Below are 15,576 nucleotides of genomic sequence, written 5' to 3' on the forward strand. Positions count from 1 at the left end.
ATATAAGCAAGCTGTATAGAAAGAACTAGAATAGTACCAGGATCCTGTAATCCTCCTTCATGTCACATCCAAATCGTTGTTCCCCCCCTTGTTGCCAAAGTCAACCATTATTCTAATACCTAACCTCAAATTTAGTTTCACATTTTATTTTTTTTGTTTGTTTGTTTTTTGTTTTTTGTTTAATTTTTTTATTGTTATGTTAATCCCCATACATTACATCATTAGTTTTAGATATAGTGTTCCATGATTCATTGTTTGTGCATAACACCCAGTGCTCCATGCAGAACGTGCCCTCCTCAATACCCATCACCAGGCTAACCCATCCTCCCACCCCCCTCCCCTCTAGAACCCTCAGTTTGTTTTTCAGAGTCCATCGTCTCTCATGGTTCTTCTCCCCCTCCAATTTCCCCCCCTTCATTCTTCCCCTCCTGCTACATTCTTCTTCTTCTTTTTTTCTTTCTTAACATATATTGCATTATTTGTTTCAGAGGTACAGATCTGAGATTCAACAGTCTTGCACAATTCACAGCGCTTACCAGAACACTAGTTTCACATTTTAATGAACTTTATATAATGGAGTCATACTGAATGTATTTTTGGCTTTGGATTCTTCAATTGCTCTGAATCCTCACCAACATTTAGAATTTTCAGTGTTTTTAATTTTAGTCATTCTGGTGTATGTCTGGTATCTCATTACAAATTTAACTTATATTTTCCTAATGGATAACAAAATTGAACAAGTCATTATACATTTTCTGGCTACTTAGATTTTTTTTTTTCTTCACAGTGCCTGTGCAAGTCTATTGCTCAGTTTCATATTGGCTTTATGTCTTTTTGTTATGGATTTGTAAGTGTTCTTTATATATTATTCAGTGAGGCCTTTGCCAGTTACAGATTTTCCCACTCTCTGGGTTGTCTTTTCACTCTATTTTTTTAAACTGTGGTAAAAAAACACATGAGATCCTTATCCTTTTTAAATCTTTTAATACTGTATTTAGTTGACTGGGAATGTTTTAATGGTCCTTACTTTTTGTGTTGCATTTTTTAAATCAACCTAGCAGAAGTTCATAAAGATATGCTTCTATACAATATTCTAAAGGCTTTATTACTTTACATTTTATATTAAAGCTTTTAATCCATCTGGCATCCTTGAATTTAATTACAAATATTACGTGAGATGTTGATCAAAATACATTTATTTGTGTATATATTAAACACCATGTATTGAGAAGTCTTTTCTTTCTATACTAGTATGCAATGCTATACCATAACTCAAGTTTTCATATACATGTGAATCTGTTTCTGGATTCTATTGTTAAATTTGTACAAGTTGTCTATCCATTTGTCAATACCATATTCTCATACACACAAAAAGTATGTTAAGATTTTGCTTAGGATTACATTAAATTCAAGAATATATTTGGATAAAATAAATATATTTACATTATTGAATCTCCTGGTAGAAAAACATAGTGTATACCCCACTGATTAGATTCTTTTACACCTACTCTACTAATGTTTTAAAGTTTTTCATGTAGAGGTATTGTACACCATTTGTTAGGTTAGGTATTTGCTTTTTGTGTGTGTGGTGGTGGTGGTGTATAGCAACTAAAGTGAACTTACTAAATTCACTTACTACTTCTAATAGTTAAACTATACACTTATTTTTTATTGTAGTAAAATATACACAATATACAAATTATAATCTTAACCATTTTTAAGTATACAGTTTAGTACTGAAAAGTGCCTTCACATTGTTGTGCAACCAACCTCCAGAACTCTTCATCTTGCAAAACTAAAATTCTATACCCATTAGACAACAACTCCTGATTCATCCTTCCCCTAGCCCTTGGCAACTACCATTGCACCTTCTCTATGAATTTGACTACTCTAGGTACCTCATATAATTGGAATCATAGAGTATTTGTCTTTTTGTGGATGGTTTATTTTTCCTAGTATAATGTCTTCAAGGTTCATCCACGTTGTAGCAAGTGTCAGAATTTCTTTCCTATTTAGGCTGAAAAATATTCCATTGTATGTATATTCCACATGAATTTGTTTATCCGTTCCTCAATTGATGGACACTTGGCTTGCTTCCATATACATTTATTTTAAAATTTTTGGATATATAACCATGCCTCCAACAAGTACATAATTTTATTTTTTCCTTTGTAATCCTCATAACTTTTATTTCTTTTGCTTATCGTATTATACTGGCTAGGTTCTCTTTAAGACGATCACACATTTTTTTTCCTTTGTTCTGTTAATGAGGTGAATGACATTATTTATTTTTCAAACTGTTAAATAATCCTTTACCCTTGAAAAAAGCCCAGTTAGCCATGATATATTATAATTCTTTCATTTTGTTTGACTTGGCTTGCTATTGTTTAGTAAACTTTCACCTATGTTTAGGAAAATTAGTTTAAAAATTTATTTTTTAATTATGTCTATCTTAGATGTTTATATCAAGTTTTATGTCCTCATAAAATGAATTGGGAGGAGTTCCCTCATTTTTAAATTTTCTAGAATAATTTGACCAACATTTATGTTGTTTTCTCTTTAAATATTAGGAACAATTCTCCATTAAAGCTTTCTATATTTGGAGTTTTCTTAGTTGAAAAATGTTAAGTATAGATTGCATTTCTTTAATAGATATAGGACTTTTCAGATGTTCTCTTCCTTCTTATGGCAGTTTTGGTAATTTGTATTTCTTAAAGAGTTTATTCTTTTCATCGGTATTTTGAAATATATTATCAGGTATTATCATAAAGTTGTTCACGAAATCATGCTTTAATGTTTCTAATGTTTGTATGAGCTATACTTCCATCTTATTTGTGATGTTGGTATTGTGTGCCTTCTTTTTTCTTCAATAACCACTGTAGGGTTTTAATAACTTTACTACTTTTTTCAAACAACCAACTTTTCATTTTGAGTTTTTTGAGGTTTTTCTATTCTATGCTTGCAGTCTATTGTATTAATTTCTGTTCTTAATTATTTTGTTCTTCTTTGTTTGGTTTGATTATTTTTTCTAACTTCTTGAGGTGGATATTGAAATCATTGGCTTTTCACTCATTCTTCTTTTCTAATATATGCCTTTAAAGCTATGACTTTCCCTGGAAGCATGGTTATAGCCTTTCTCCTTCATTAGACTGTAGCTACATTTCATAAATATTTGTATGTTCTAAATAGACTTAGCCATTCAATTCAAAATATTTCCTCATGGGCTTTGTTATTTCTTTTGACCCATGATATATAGAGTGGTGTATTCCATAATTTCCAATTATTTACAGCTTTTCTAGTTGTCTTTATTATTTATTTTAGTTTAATTTCTGCTTTACAAGAATATACTGTGTGTCAGTTCAGTCCCTGGAAGATTTATGAGGCTTCCTTTATTCCCCCAGCATTTGGAATATTTACTAAACCTGAATAAATTCTGTGACTGAAAGAATTCTTGTCTTCAGTTGTTAAATCCATATTTTGGTTTCTTAATTGGTTACTGTATTTTTTATAATAACAACTTATGTTTCTATTTGATCTTTTTAGTTGCTAATATTCTTCTGATATGTCCCAAATTGTGATACATATTCATGATTAATCAAATATAACACCCATCTCTAAATCTTTTTCTATTTTGTTTTTTTCTTGATCTTTTTTATGTAATTTGTCTTCTCTTATACGTAGTAATTTTGATTTAATGCCAAACATTGCATATGGAAACAGTATTTTCATGCTATAGATGTTGTTGTTCTCTTCCAAAGAAGATTTATTTTACTCCTGACAGGCTAGGTTAGGGGTAAACAACTTTAAGCTTATTATTAACTGGTTGTTGTTATTTGTGAAAGATGGTCTATTTCCCTTCACCCATACTCGTAGGTTGTAGCTTTTCAAGTTCTTCAACTGAAAGCCTGAAGTGTTTACTCAACATCCTCCTTCTTGGTTGCTTTGAAACACAATTGTGTCCCATCCACCAAATGAAATGACCAGAAGCTTTGCCGAATTTCTCAGGCTCTAGGCTACCATTTGCTTTCCATCTTTTCAGCCCATCAGATAGTACATGTTAATTGGGAAATACCTCGGGGGGGAGGGCTGGGGACTTGCACTAAATATTGGGCTCACCTTTCTGCATTTCCCTTTAGTTCTGACCTTTATAACTATCCAAGGCCTGAGTGTCCAAATGATTGGTATGCAAGAACTTAGGTCTCTCTTTAAGAGAAGTGGAAAAATGATTGATCGTTTCTTGAGGGCAGATTTCATGTGTGTCCTAATACCTCCACTTCAGCACAATATCTAAAAGATATTAGGTGCTCAACCAAAGATTTTGAATGTTTTTTCACACTAATAAATAGCCATTAATTAATAGTTTCCTTATTAAAACTAATAATTAAGTATTTAAGTAAAGAAACGTTATGTGATCACTGTGATGAGCGAAATAATGCAAGATGGTATAAAAAATTAATGATTTCTCCCTGATTACTTTCTTCCTTTATCCATTCATAATAAAGCCCATGTTAACAGCCTTTGCATCCCCTCTCATCCTGAGCCCATACAAAATTAAGCACATATGCAGAATTTTGGTTTGTTCGCTTTTACAAAAATGAATCTTTTTTATTCTCACTTTTCTTACTTAAACAATATCTTGTTTATATTAAAAAATAAATCTGATTCCTCTTTTTATCACTCTTAAGATTATTTAATATAAGTGATATCAATTTCAGCGTTCATACCAACCAACTCTTGTTTTGCTGAGAATATTTAAAATTTCTATTTCGGGCTTCTTTAATATTTTTCTTTATAATGTTTTCTTGAATAAAGAGTCTGTAAAGCTTCTATTTCAAAAACATAGTCATTTTAGAAAGATAGGAAGGTAGATATGATAGATAAAGAGAAAGAGGGAGAGAGAGATTTTAATACCCACAAAATTTCCCTCTCCTAGTGGTTTCCTATTTTGAAACCTCTGCTCTGTTTCATTTGTCATCTAATTAGAACAACCCCCTGAGTATTTTCTTCAGATAGGGCAGATTGGCATTAAAATTTCTAAGTCATTTTCCATTCCCATGGTTCTGCCTTTTCTAGAATGTCATATTGCATTATCCTAGAAAGAAACTCAGTAGAGTATGGAAATCAAGGTCTGTGCTCAAGCTATCCTTTGGCAAAATTTGAATTGGTGCTTTCCATGATTTTATGGAACATCATCAGGGAATGCATCCCTTGTTTCTCTCATGATAAATGAAGTCTTCAAATTGTTCTGTTTAATCATATCTTGATCAGTTCGGGGTATTTTCCCTCTATGGCCCCACTCCTAAACAAGTCCCCTACTATCTTATTAGAGATGCTTACGAACAGAGTTACTTCTAGGGCTCACCTCTGGGGTGAGCAAGGCTTCAGGCAATTATTTTATGCAGGGCCCTTTCTATATCTACAACATGATTTTAAAGTGCGTTACCGTATTCTTGAGTCTTATATAAAGTATAGTAATCTATAATAAAGATTTTTTTAACAGTGCACAGAGAAGAGGTTCTTACGTATTTATTGGTACACATCATGATTCCTCACAGTGTCCAAGCACAGTCTCTTTCCATTCAGGTTCATGGATGATTTTGTGTGTGTGTTGTTTTTGTCAAATGGCTATCCCTGGTGAGCTTCATATTCCCAATATTTAGAAAAATGGGACAACTTTATTAATAATCACAGTGCTGTGCTGTGTCTATGTAGAACATATTTGTATTGAAACAGTATAGATCTTTCCTCCACAGTGTCTTAATACCATTAATTTAATGCTGGGTCCATTGTTACCTAGGATGCTGCATCATCTATTATGCTGCCCGTGAATACTAGTTTTTAATTACTCCCTAAAAGTTGAAACTGCGTCACTCATAATTTTCCAGTATATGTAGAAAAATGTGAACAATAATTTATTTGTTGATCATGCTAAATTTCCTCTTTGGGATTTCATAGCATAAATTTTATACATCTTCCACCTATGTCTTCTCTGTGACACATTAGGCTATAATTGCTACATTTCTAGTATGTAATCTTGTTCAATGCCTTCCCCACAAGGCGGCAAGCAGAAAGGATAAGAAGGGCACACAGGCAGAAGAAAGAAAACATCCTATTTGCTCAAGGAATATCCATTCTCATTAGGCACAGTTTAGGACCAATCCAGAATAGCATGATGTCACCCACTGTTGAAGGCAAGAGATAAATGGTCTTGAGGGCCCTTAGAGAAGATAGTGTGGTGAGCTCCGGAGGGCTACCTGACATATAAACCAGAACCAGTGGAGCAGATGAAGTGATAGCCACAAACTTAACATATATGAACACAGATCAGTTGAAAGTGAAAGTATGGAAAAAACAACATCAAAAGGAAGTGGTACAGCTATATTAATATTGATGTAGAACATAAGGCAAGAAGAATTGCTAGAAATAAAGGACATTTCATAATGACAAAAAGTTAATTCAGTGGGGAAATATAACAATAATAAATGTGTTTTCAACTACAAGATATCTTCAAGGAATAGTGGAGCTTTGAGATTGTGAGTAAAATACATAATTAGAGATTTGACACTGAATACACCCATAATGTTTTTATTATTAGCAAATAATACTCACTGCCCCACTCATCTGATTTCACAGGCTGAAGTGGAAACTTCTGGTTTAAAAGAAAACATCCACTCTGAGTGAGGCTATGGGCTGTAATTCATGTAATTGCCACAAGATGGTAGCGGTTATCTGGTTTTTAGAGTGTACTCTGAACAATTAAAATCTCCACAATGTCATCATTAAAATAAAGGTGTGGAGAAAGTCAATAACTTCCTCCTTGACACCATAACCTAATTATAGTGTTATAGAATCATTATTTTATTTAGCAAGTGTTTTAAGACAATATATGTCAATCACTAAGGAATCAAAGAATAAAGTAAAGGAGTCAATCTCTCACCTTCAAGGAGATATGGATTGGTGGGACTTACTGATGAGTCTACAGGGGATGGTATTACTGTGTGATGCGGCATATAGAACAGAAATGTGGGATTCTATGTGCTCAGAGAGCATATACACGTAATCTTACTTAGATCAAGGAAACTTTCTTGAAGATGTGGTTCTTTATAACTTAGGATCACAACTATCTGATAAGATCTATTGATTACAGACAAAAGTAACAAATAAAACTAAAGGTTAATAAAAGTTAGCTGGCAAAATATGTGTAAGGAAAAGTACTTCAAAAAGAGAAATAGCATGTACAAAACCCAGGTTTTTTTTTTTTCTGAAGTACTAAAAAAGATTGATTGTGGCTGATTGTGGCTGAATGCAGAGAACTAAAAAACTCAAATAATTTAATTGATTTATGTAGAAATTTAACCTGAAGCAATATTTAAAAGAGTCATACAACTCCACAACTTAGTTTTGCAGGTGAATTTTACCAAATATTGAAGAATGAATAATTCCTTCTTACAGTTTTGTTCCAGCAAACGAAAGGGAGACAAAGGATGCTGAAAGAGCCAACTAATTTTATGAGACTACTAAAATCCTATTACACAATCCAATATAAAAAAAGAATAAAAGTTTATTGATTTAGGACTTCTGGATTCCAGTCTGGCATGTAAGGAGCGTGGAAGTCACCACTTCTACCCTAACAAATAAAAAGCTGAGCAAACTGAAAAATCAACAATTCTTCTTAGATCTATCAGAGAAGTGAGGCCACAGGGCAAACACTACCCCCAAAATTAGAGAGACAGATAAGTACATACGAGGAATCACAACTTACTGGAGTAGAAACCCAGCAGCAGAAACTTTCCCAGGAAGCCAGGACTGTAATTGACGAATTGCTGGAGGTTCAGTGTGGACAAGCCTGAGAGGAAAAAAAAAAAAAAAAAAAAATAGTAAAATAACTCAGAGCGACCCAGTCAGAGGGATCCAGCCACATTTTTATGAGTGTTAACTCCTGGAACTCTAACAGATTCACTGCGAGAACCTGTGAGATCAGAGAAAAATCTCCTTGGGCTTCCAGCACCCAGAGGGAAGAAGCAACCACTTTAGAATACATCAGAGGACTCTGTTCTACGTAACAGCAGGACTCTGTCCTGCCCTCAAGAGAAACTGTTTTATCAGAGCTTAACCTATTGGGGTTTTATCAGAACCCAAGCGACCTGGAGGAGGAAAAATAGAACTGCAGCACCCTCTAGCCATTCTGTGCTACCTCAGGGGATGAAACGAACAAAGAAGCAGTTGTGAAGTTCACAGCCCACGGACACATGCTCTCTGAAAGACTGAGACCTAATCATAAAACTATAGAATGCTCCCGCCACCCCCCCCCAGTTTACCACTACATCACTTAAGGTCTATTGACCACCAGTCCATTTACCCAATACATCGTGTCTGCCTTTCAACAAAAAAATAACAAGACATATTGAATGGCAAAAAACAGTTTGAAGAGCAGAGCGAGCATCAGAATCAACCATAGCGAGCATGTTGAAACTATCAACCCATAAGTTCAAAAGAAGCATGATTAACATGCTCAGGTCTCTAATGGAATCAGTAGACGACATGAAAGAACAGATAAGTAATGGAAGCAGAAAGATAAAAATTCTAAGTAAGGAAAAAAAGATGATAGAGATCAAAAAGACCATAACAGAAATGAAGAATGCCTTTGATAGGCTCATTAGTAGACTGGACATGGCTGAGGAAAGAATCTCTGAGCTTGAGGATATGTCAGTAGAATCCCCAAACTGAAAAGCAAAGAGAAAAACAGAATGAAAACTTCAGAGCAGAATATCTCCAAACTGTGGGATGACAACAAAAGGTGTAAGTAAGTAACATACACAATATGGGAATACCAGAAGGAGAAGAAAGAAAGAAAGGAATAGAAGAAATATTTGAAGCAAGTGTTTCTCTCACAATTCCTTACTGCAGGACTCAAATTCTAGTCTTTATTCTTCACTGCTTCAATCAACAGTATATTTTAATTGATATACTCTGTTATTATTTTGAAGTGTTTCACCAAAGTGTTTCAAAGGCAGAGTCATCTTTACATTTTATTTATTCAAAAATATCTCATGTGGTTTGAAAAAGACTCTTCTAATTTGTGAAATGAAGTATGTGAACATTTCCTCCAGGGAATACATATTAAGTGGCTATTGATTACTCATTTCATTAATTGCCTTTACAAAAAGAATAAAATTATTTAACTTGGGCTTCTCTTGAGTGTTTGCCAGAACATATGATCTTTGTACTTTCTGTATTTGCAAAAATGTTAGATAGAGCATAGCATGATAGATAGCATTGACAAGGGCTTGAAGAGGAAAAAGGAAGTTAAATAATTTGAATAGAAAAAAAGTTCTTTAGAGCACTATAAACTGGATAGGAAGCAAGTAAAGAGATTCTGATAATAGTATTCAGGGATGTATTCTCTCTATACTCACGTGACCCTTGCAAAGATCCTTCCTCATAGTCAGCCCTAGAGAGGCCATTCTAAATACCAACACCCAAGTCCCATATTATAGCTGATCAATGACGATATATTTGGAATTTCTAGTATATTTTACCCATTTTTTTGGCCTGGCATATATAATCACCTATCCACATTTATAAGATTCCAAATTAGGTCTACTTAAAGCATAATACAACTCTATATAGAAACAGCTTCGGGCGCCTGGGTGGCTCAGTTGGTTAAGCGACTGCCTTTGGCTCAGGTCATGATCCTGGAGTCCGGGAATTGAGTCCCGCATTGGGCTCCCTGCTCGGCAGGGAGTCTGCTTCTCCCTCTGACCCTCCCCCATCTCATGCTCTCTCTCTCATTCTCTCTCTCTCAAATAAATAAATAAAATCTTTAAAAAAAAAAAAAAAGGAACAGCTTCAAAAGTATCTCAAAGACACAGCCCAAAGATTTGAGAAATAAAGACACATTTCTCTGAGTCTACAGTCTTCAGATTACATCCATTCCTCTTCCAGGTTTATTATTATTATTATTATTGTTGTTGTTATTATTATTATACATTTTGACTGGATTCATGAAAAAAAAACCTTACTAGTAAACTTTTAATTAAAATTTAATCACTCTAAAACAGGAAAATCGCAATAAGAATTATTATTTACAAAAGGAGAATAAAGAAAGAGACTCAGAAAAAAAATGAACATTGATAATGGGACTAGAACCAATTCTACATACTAGAACATAGAAATTTTAAGACATAGGGTAGTATCAGCAAATTTTTAGGTGCATCTATTTATGAAATCATTGATTCAAATGATACTGCAAATCTGGTTGCTCCAAGTTCTGCCTGGTGACAGGACTTTCTTATCAGCAGTTTTCTTGGGAGGAGCAGGACCCTTTGAGCTACTGACATTCTTTATGTATTTTCTGTACATCAAGCACAGTAAATCCTTGATTTGAAAAATAGAAAAAAATCCACAGCTCTGATGATAAAACTTAGAATTTTCTCTATAATTTTAGTAGGTGCTTGATTTCATTTTAGAGGATTCTCTCGCTTCGTAAACTTGTGTCAGAAATGTCATGAACAGCTTCTTACCAGTAAGATCAGTAAGTGCAGTTAGAGCCAAGAACAGAGCTAACAGACACCTAACTTTCTATTGCTTGGCAGCAACCAGACTTCGTTTCATTTTCCTGCTTTTACTGGATGTTGCCTCATTGTACTGACTGAAAAAATGTATTTCTAGGGTGCTTGTGTTCCCTAAAATATTTTAGAATTTTGCTTAAGTCTAATGATGCATTATAAATTCCAAACCCAGACTCACAAGGATAGGATACATTATGCTTTGGGGGAAAATTCATGGTGCACTATTATTTGGGTCTATGCAAGACCTCTTTTCAGTGAGTTTTTTTTTTTTTTTTCTTGTCATGTCCTTCCTTTTTAAAATTAACTAAAGTTCCTAGTTTGATTCCCTCTGGTTTTACCTAATGTTCTATTTCTGTTGCAAGATACCATATTATATTTATTTGTAACAGTTTCTCCGAATTTCCTTGTTATTGATGACCTTGACAATTTTGAGTGCTGGTAAGGTATATTATAGGATGCTCTATGTTAGAATTTGTCTGATATTTTTCTCATGATTATCCTGAGGTTTTGAGTTTCTGGGGGGAAGATCACAAAGGTTAAGTGCCACTTTCATCACATCATATCCAGGGAACATACTATCAACATGATTTATAACTGTTGATGTTGACCTTGATCACCTGTCTGAAGTCCTGTTTGTCAGTTTCTCCATGGTAGTTATTCTCTTCCCCCTGCTGCTGACTGTACTCTTGGGAAGGAAGTTACTATGTGCAGCCCACACTTACGGAGTGGGGAGTTATGCTCCACTTCCTTTAGTGTGGAGTACCTACAGAATTTATTGGAAATTATTCTTCACTATTGGATCTGACTTGTGTGCCTCATTTATTCAACCATTTATTTATATCAATGTGGACTCATTAGTATTTATTCTTTGGGTTATCATCTGTTTATTTTATTGCTTGAATTGTTTTAGCTTTCCCATTGGGAGCTCTTTAATTTGTCTCCTATGCCCATTTGATACACCACTATCCACGTGAAAGAGGTTGCTCATTTGTTTTTTTAAGCACTTTTTAACTTTCTGGCACAATGAGACGCTCCAGGTTCATCCTGTGTATTTTCTTTCTTTTTTTTCTTTTTTTGGCTTTATGATTTATTTTATTTTATTTTATTTATTTTTTTATTATGTTATGTTAATCACCATACATTACATCATTAGTTTTTGATGTAGTGTTCCATGATCCATTGTTTGCATATAACACCCAGTGCTCCATGCAGTATGTGCCCTCTTTAATACCCATCACCAGGCTAACCCATCCTGTGTATTTTCTAGCCCTGCCTTAGATTCAGCTATTTCTCCCAAGGAGCTCTCATTCTATTTATTGGAGAATGGTGTTAGAAACCAAAATCTGGGCACTTGGTGTGCTTGTTGCTACTGGTATGTAATTAATTTTAGGCTTTTCAGCTGACAGAGCAAAGAATTATATGTTAGCATACTAACCTGTGCATACACACATATCTTTAAACATATAGATATAAATTCATAGATATGAATGAAACCTATAAGACTCAGGTAAATGTACTTCACATTAGTACTGCTGTCTAGTTGATTTTCCCACAGGGTATAAGTTAAGAATTCTGATACTATTATATAAGAATACTGGAATTGAATAATTAAGTAAATGGCTAATAAATGACAGAAATTAGATTTCTTAGAGATTAACGTGGGGATTTATCCATATGATAACAGATTTGTGTTGGAGAAATCAGTAAGAATTCATTTTAAACATAATGTGGATACTGATGGTTACATCTAGTAATATTTCCTTCTTTTTTATTGCTTTTTATTTATTTTCTTTCTTATTTTCAATCTTTCTGACTTAGTTAACCCATGTTTTTATTTGGCATTGAGCCGGAGGTATTTATTTTCCTAACATCTTCTTCCCCACCCCGTCTTTATTTTTTTAAGTTTCTAAATACATGATATTTTTTGTTGCTTTTGATTTTTATTGTTTTTTTAACTTTTATTATTTATTTTTTAAGAATTTGTTTTTAGGGGGGGCGGAGCAAGATGGCGGAGGAGTAGGAGACCTGGATTTCGTCTCCTCTCAGGAATTCAGCTGGATAGGGATCAAACCATTCTGAACACCTACAAACTCAACAGGAGATCAAAGAAAAGAAGAGCAACAACTCTCTGAACAGAAAAGCGACCACTTTCTGGAAGGTAGGACGTGCGGAGAAGTGAATCCGAGGCGATATTCGGGAGGATAGACGGCGGGGGAGGGGCCTCCGACGGCCGCTTCTGGCAAGTGATAGAGCTGCGGAGCACAAAGTCGGAACTTTTAGAGTCTGCTCCGCTGAGGGACGTCACTCTGGTGGCGAAGTGGGGGGTGGAGCCCTCGCGGGACAGTGGGGTCTCAGGACCCTCGGGGTCACAGAAAGACCGGGGGTGCCTGAGTGCGGCAGAGCTCCCAGGGATCGGAGCAGGGAAGCCGGCTGCAGAGACGGAGCCCAGGCGCGGGCTCTCAGCTCGGGGTTGTCATAGACCGTGATCCGCGGCACAGTCGGGCCACTGCTCCTCCAGCAGGGACCCAACAAGCGGCAGATCCGGGGAGACTCCCCTTCTTCCCCCAGGAGGAGAGGTGCGGGAGCGCACCGCAGGGATCTGCTGGGTTTGGAGACTCCACCCGGGGTCGGGTGCCGGATAGAAAGGCGCGGTCACAGGCCGGGTGAGCACGGAGTGCGGCCGGAGACCGGGGAGACGGGAGTGACTGACTGCTTTTCTCTGGGGGCTCGCTGAGGAGCGGGGCCCCGAGTTCTCGGCTCCGCCGGGGCGGAGACTGGGAAGCCGCCATTTTCACTCTCCGCCTCCAAAGCTGTACGGAAAGCTTGCAGGGAACAAAAGCTCCGAGAGCAAACCCGAGCAGATTACTTAGCCCGGACCGGCAAGGGCGGGGCAATTCCGCCTCCAGCAAAGACATTTGGGAACCACGGCAACAGGCCCCTCCCCCAGAAGATCAGCCAGAACAGCCAGCCAAGACCAAGTTTACCGATCAATGAGAACGGCAGAACTCCAGCGCTAGGGGAACACTGCACATAGAATTCATGGCTTTTTTACCATGATTCTTTAGTCTTTCAAAGTTAATTATTTTTTTTAACTGTCTTTTTTTCTTTTTTCCTTTTTTCTTTTTTTTTTAATTTTTCTTTTTCCCTTTTTCAACCAACATCTTATCAATCCCTTTTTTAAAAAAAAAAACATTTTTATTTTTCATTTTTAAAGTCATATTCTATCCCTTCATAGTAGTTACCCGTATTTTTGGCATATATATATAAGTTGTTCTCTCTTTAAAATCTTGAGATAGTTTCTTCTAACAGATCAAAATATACTCTAAATATCTAGTGTATGGTTTTTTTCTACTCCCCTGCCTGATCACATTCTCTCCCTTTTTTCTTTCTTTCTTTTTTTTTTTTTAATCCTCTTCTTTCTTTTTTCAAACAACTTATCAAATCCTTTTTTAAAATTTTTTATAATTTCCATCTTTACAGTCATATTCCATCCCTTCATCATATCAACCCTTATTTTTGTACATATATAAGTTTTTCTTTCTTTAAAATTTTGGGAGGGACTTTCTTTTAACAGACCAAAATACACCCAAAATCTAGTGTGTGGCACTGATCTATAATCCAGCCTGATCATATTTGATCACATTCTGTTTTTGTTTTGTTTTGTTTTGTTCTGCTTTTGTTTGTTTTTATCTTTATCTTTTTCTTTTTTCTTTTTTTCTTTCCTTTTCTTTTTTCTCTCTTTCCCTTTCTTTTCCCACTGCTTCAGGTCTTTTCTGATTTGTTTAGAGTATATTTTCTGGGGACGTTGTTACCCTGCTAGCATTTTGTTCTCTCATTAATCTATTCTCCTCTGCACAAAATGACAAGACGGAAAAAATCACCTCAACAAAAAGAACAAGAGGTAGTACCGACTGCCAGGGACCTACTCAATATGGACATTAGTACGATGTCAGATCTAGAGTTCAGAATCATCACTTTAAAGATACTAGCTGGGCTTGAAAAAAACATGGAAGTTATTAGAGAAACCCTTTCTGGAGAAGTAAAAGAACTAAAATCGAACCAAGTAGAAATCAAAAAGGCTATCAATGAGGTGCAATCAAATATGGGGGCGCTAACTGCTAGGATAAATGAGGCAGAAGAAAGAATCAGTGAGATAGAAGACCAAATGATGGAAAATAAAGAAGCTGAGAAAAAGAGAGATAAACAACTACTGGATCATGAGGGCAGAATTCGAGAGATAAACGATACCATAAGACGAAACAACATTAGAATAATTGGGATCCCAGAAGAAGAAGAAAGAGAGAGAGGTGCAGAAGGTATAATGGAGCAAATTATAGCAGAGAACTTCCCTAATTTGGGGAAGGAAACAGGCATCAAAATCCAGGAAGCACAGAGAACCCCTCTCAAAATCAATAAAAATAGGTCAACACCCCGACATCTAATAGTAAAACTTACGAGTCTCAGAGACAAAGAGAAAATCCTGAAAGCAGCTCGGGAGAAGAGATATGTAACCTACAATGGTAGAAACATTAGATTGGCAACAGACTTATCCACAGAGACCTGGCAGGCCAGAAAGGACTGGCAGGACATATTCAGAGCACTAAATGAGAAAAATATGCAGCCAAGAATACTATATCCAGCTAGGCTGTCATTGAAAATTGAAGGAGAGATAAAAAGCTTCCAGGACAAACAAAAACTAAAGGAATTTGCAAACACGAAACCAGCCCTACAACAAATATTGAAAGGGGTCCTCTAAGCAAAGAGAGAGCCTAAAAGCAACATAGACCAGAAAGGAACACAAACAATATACAGTAACAGTCACTTTACAGGCAATACAATGGCACTGAACTCCTATCTTTCAATAGTTACCCTGAATGTAAATGGGCTAAATGCCCCAATCAAAAGACACAGGCTATCAGATTGGATTAAAAAACAAGACCCATCGATATGCTGTCTGCAAGAGACTCATTTTAGACCCAAAGACACCCCCAGATTGAAAGTGAGG

General features: G+C 35.7%; 1 long non-coding RNA gene across 1 annotated transcript in view; it reads left to right on the forward strand.

Moving 5' to 3' along the window:
• The window catches only part of LOC118552072 (uncharacterized), a 230,351-nt gene extending 217,681 nt beyond the window's left edge, over window positions 1-12,670 (forward strand). The window contains exon 4 of the long non-coding RNA XR_013447164.1: window positions 12,549-12,670. This is a non-coding gene — a long non-coding RNA (uncharacterized LOC118552072). The remainder of the gene's footprint in view (window positions 1-12,548) is intronic.
• Window positions 12,671-15,576: the final 2,906 nt, after the last annotated feature.

The sequence above is a fragment of the Halichoerus grypus genome, chromosome 4 (genome assembly GCF_964656455.1).
Source record: "Halichoerus grypus chromosome 4, mHalGry1.hap1.1, whole genome shotgun sequence".
In the NCBI taxonomy this organism is placed as follows: Eukaryota; Metazoa; Chordata; class Mammalia; order Carnivora; family Phocidae; genus Halichoerus; species Halichoerus grypus.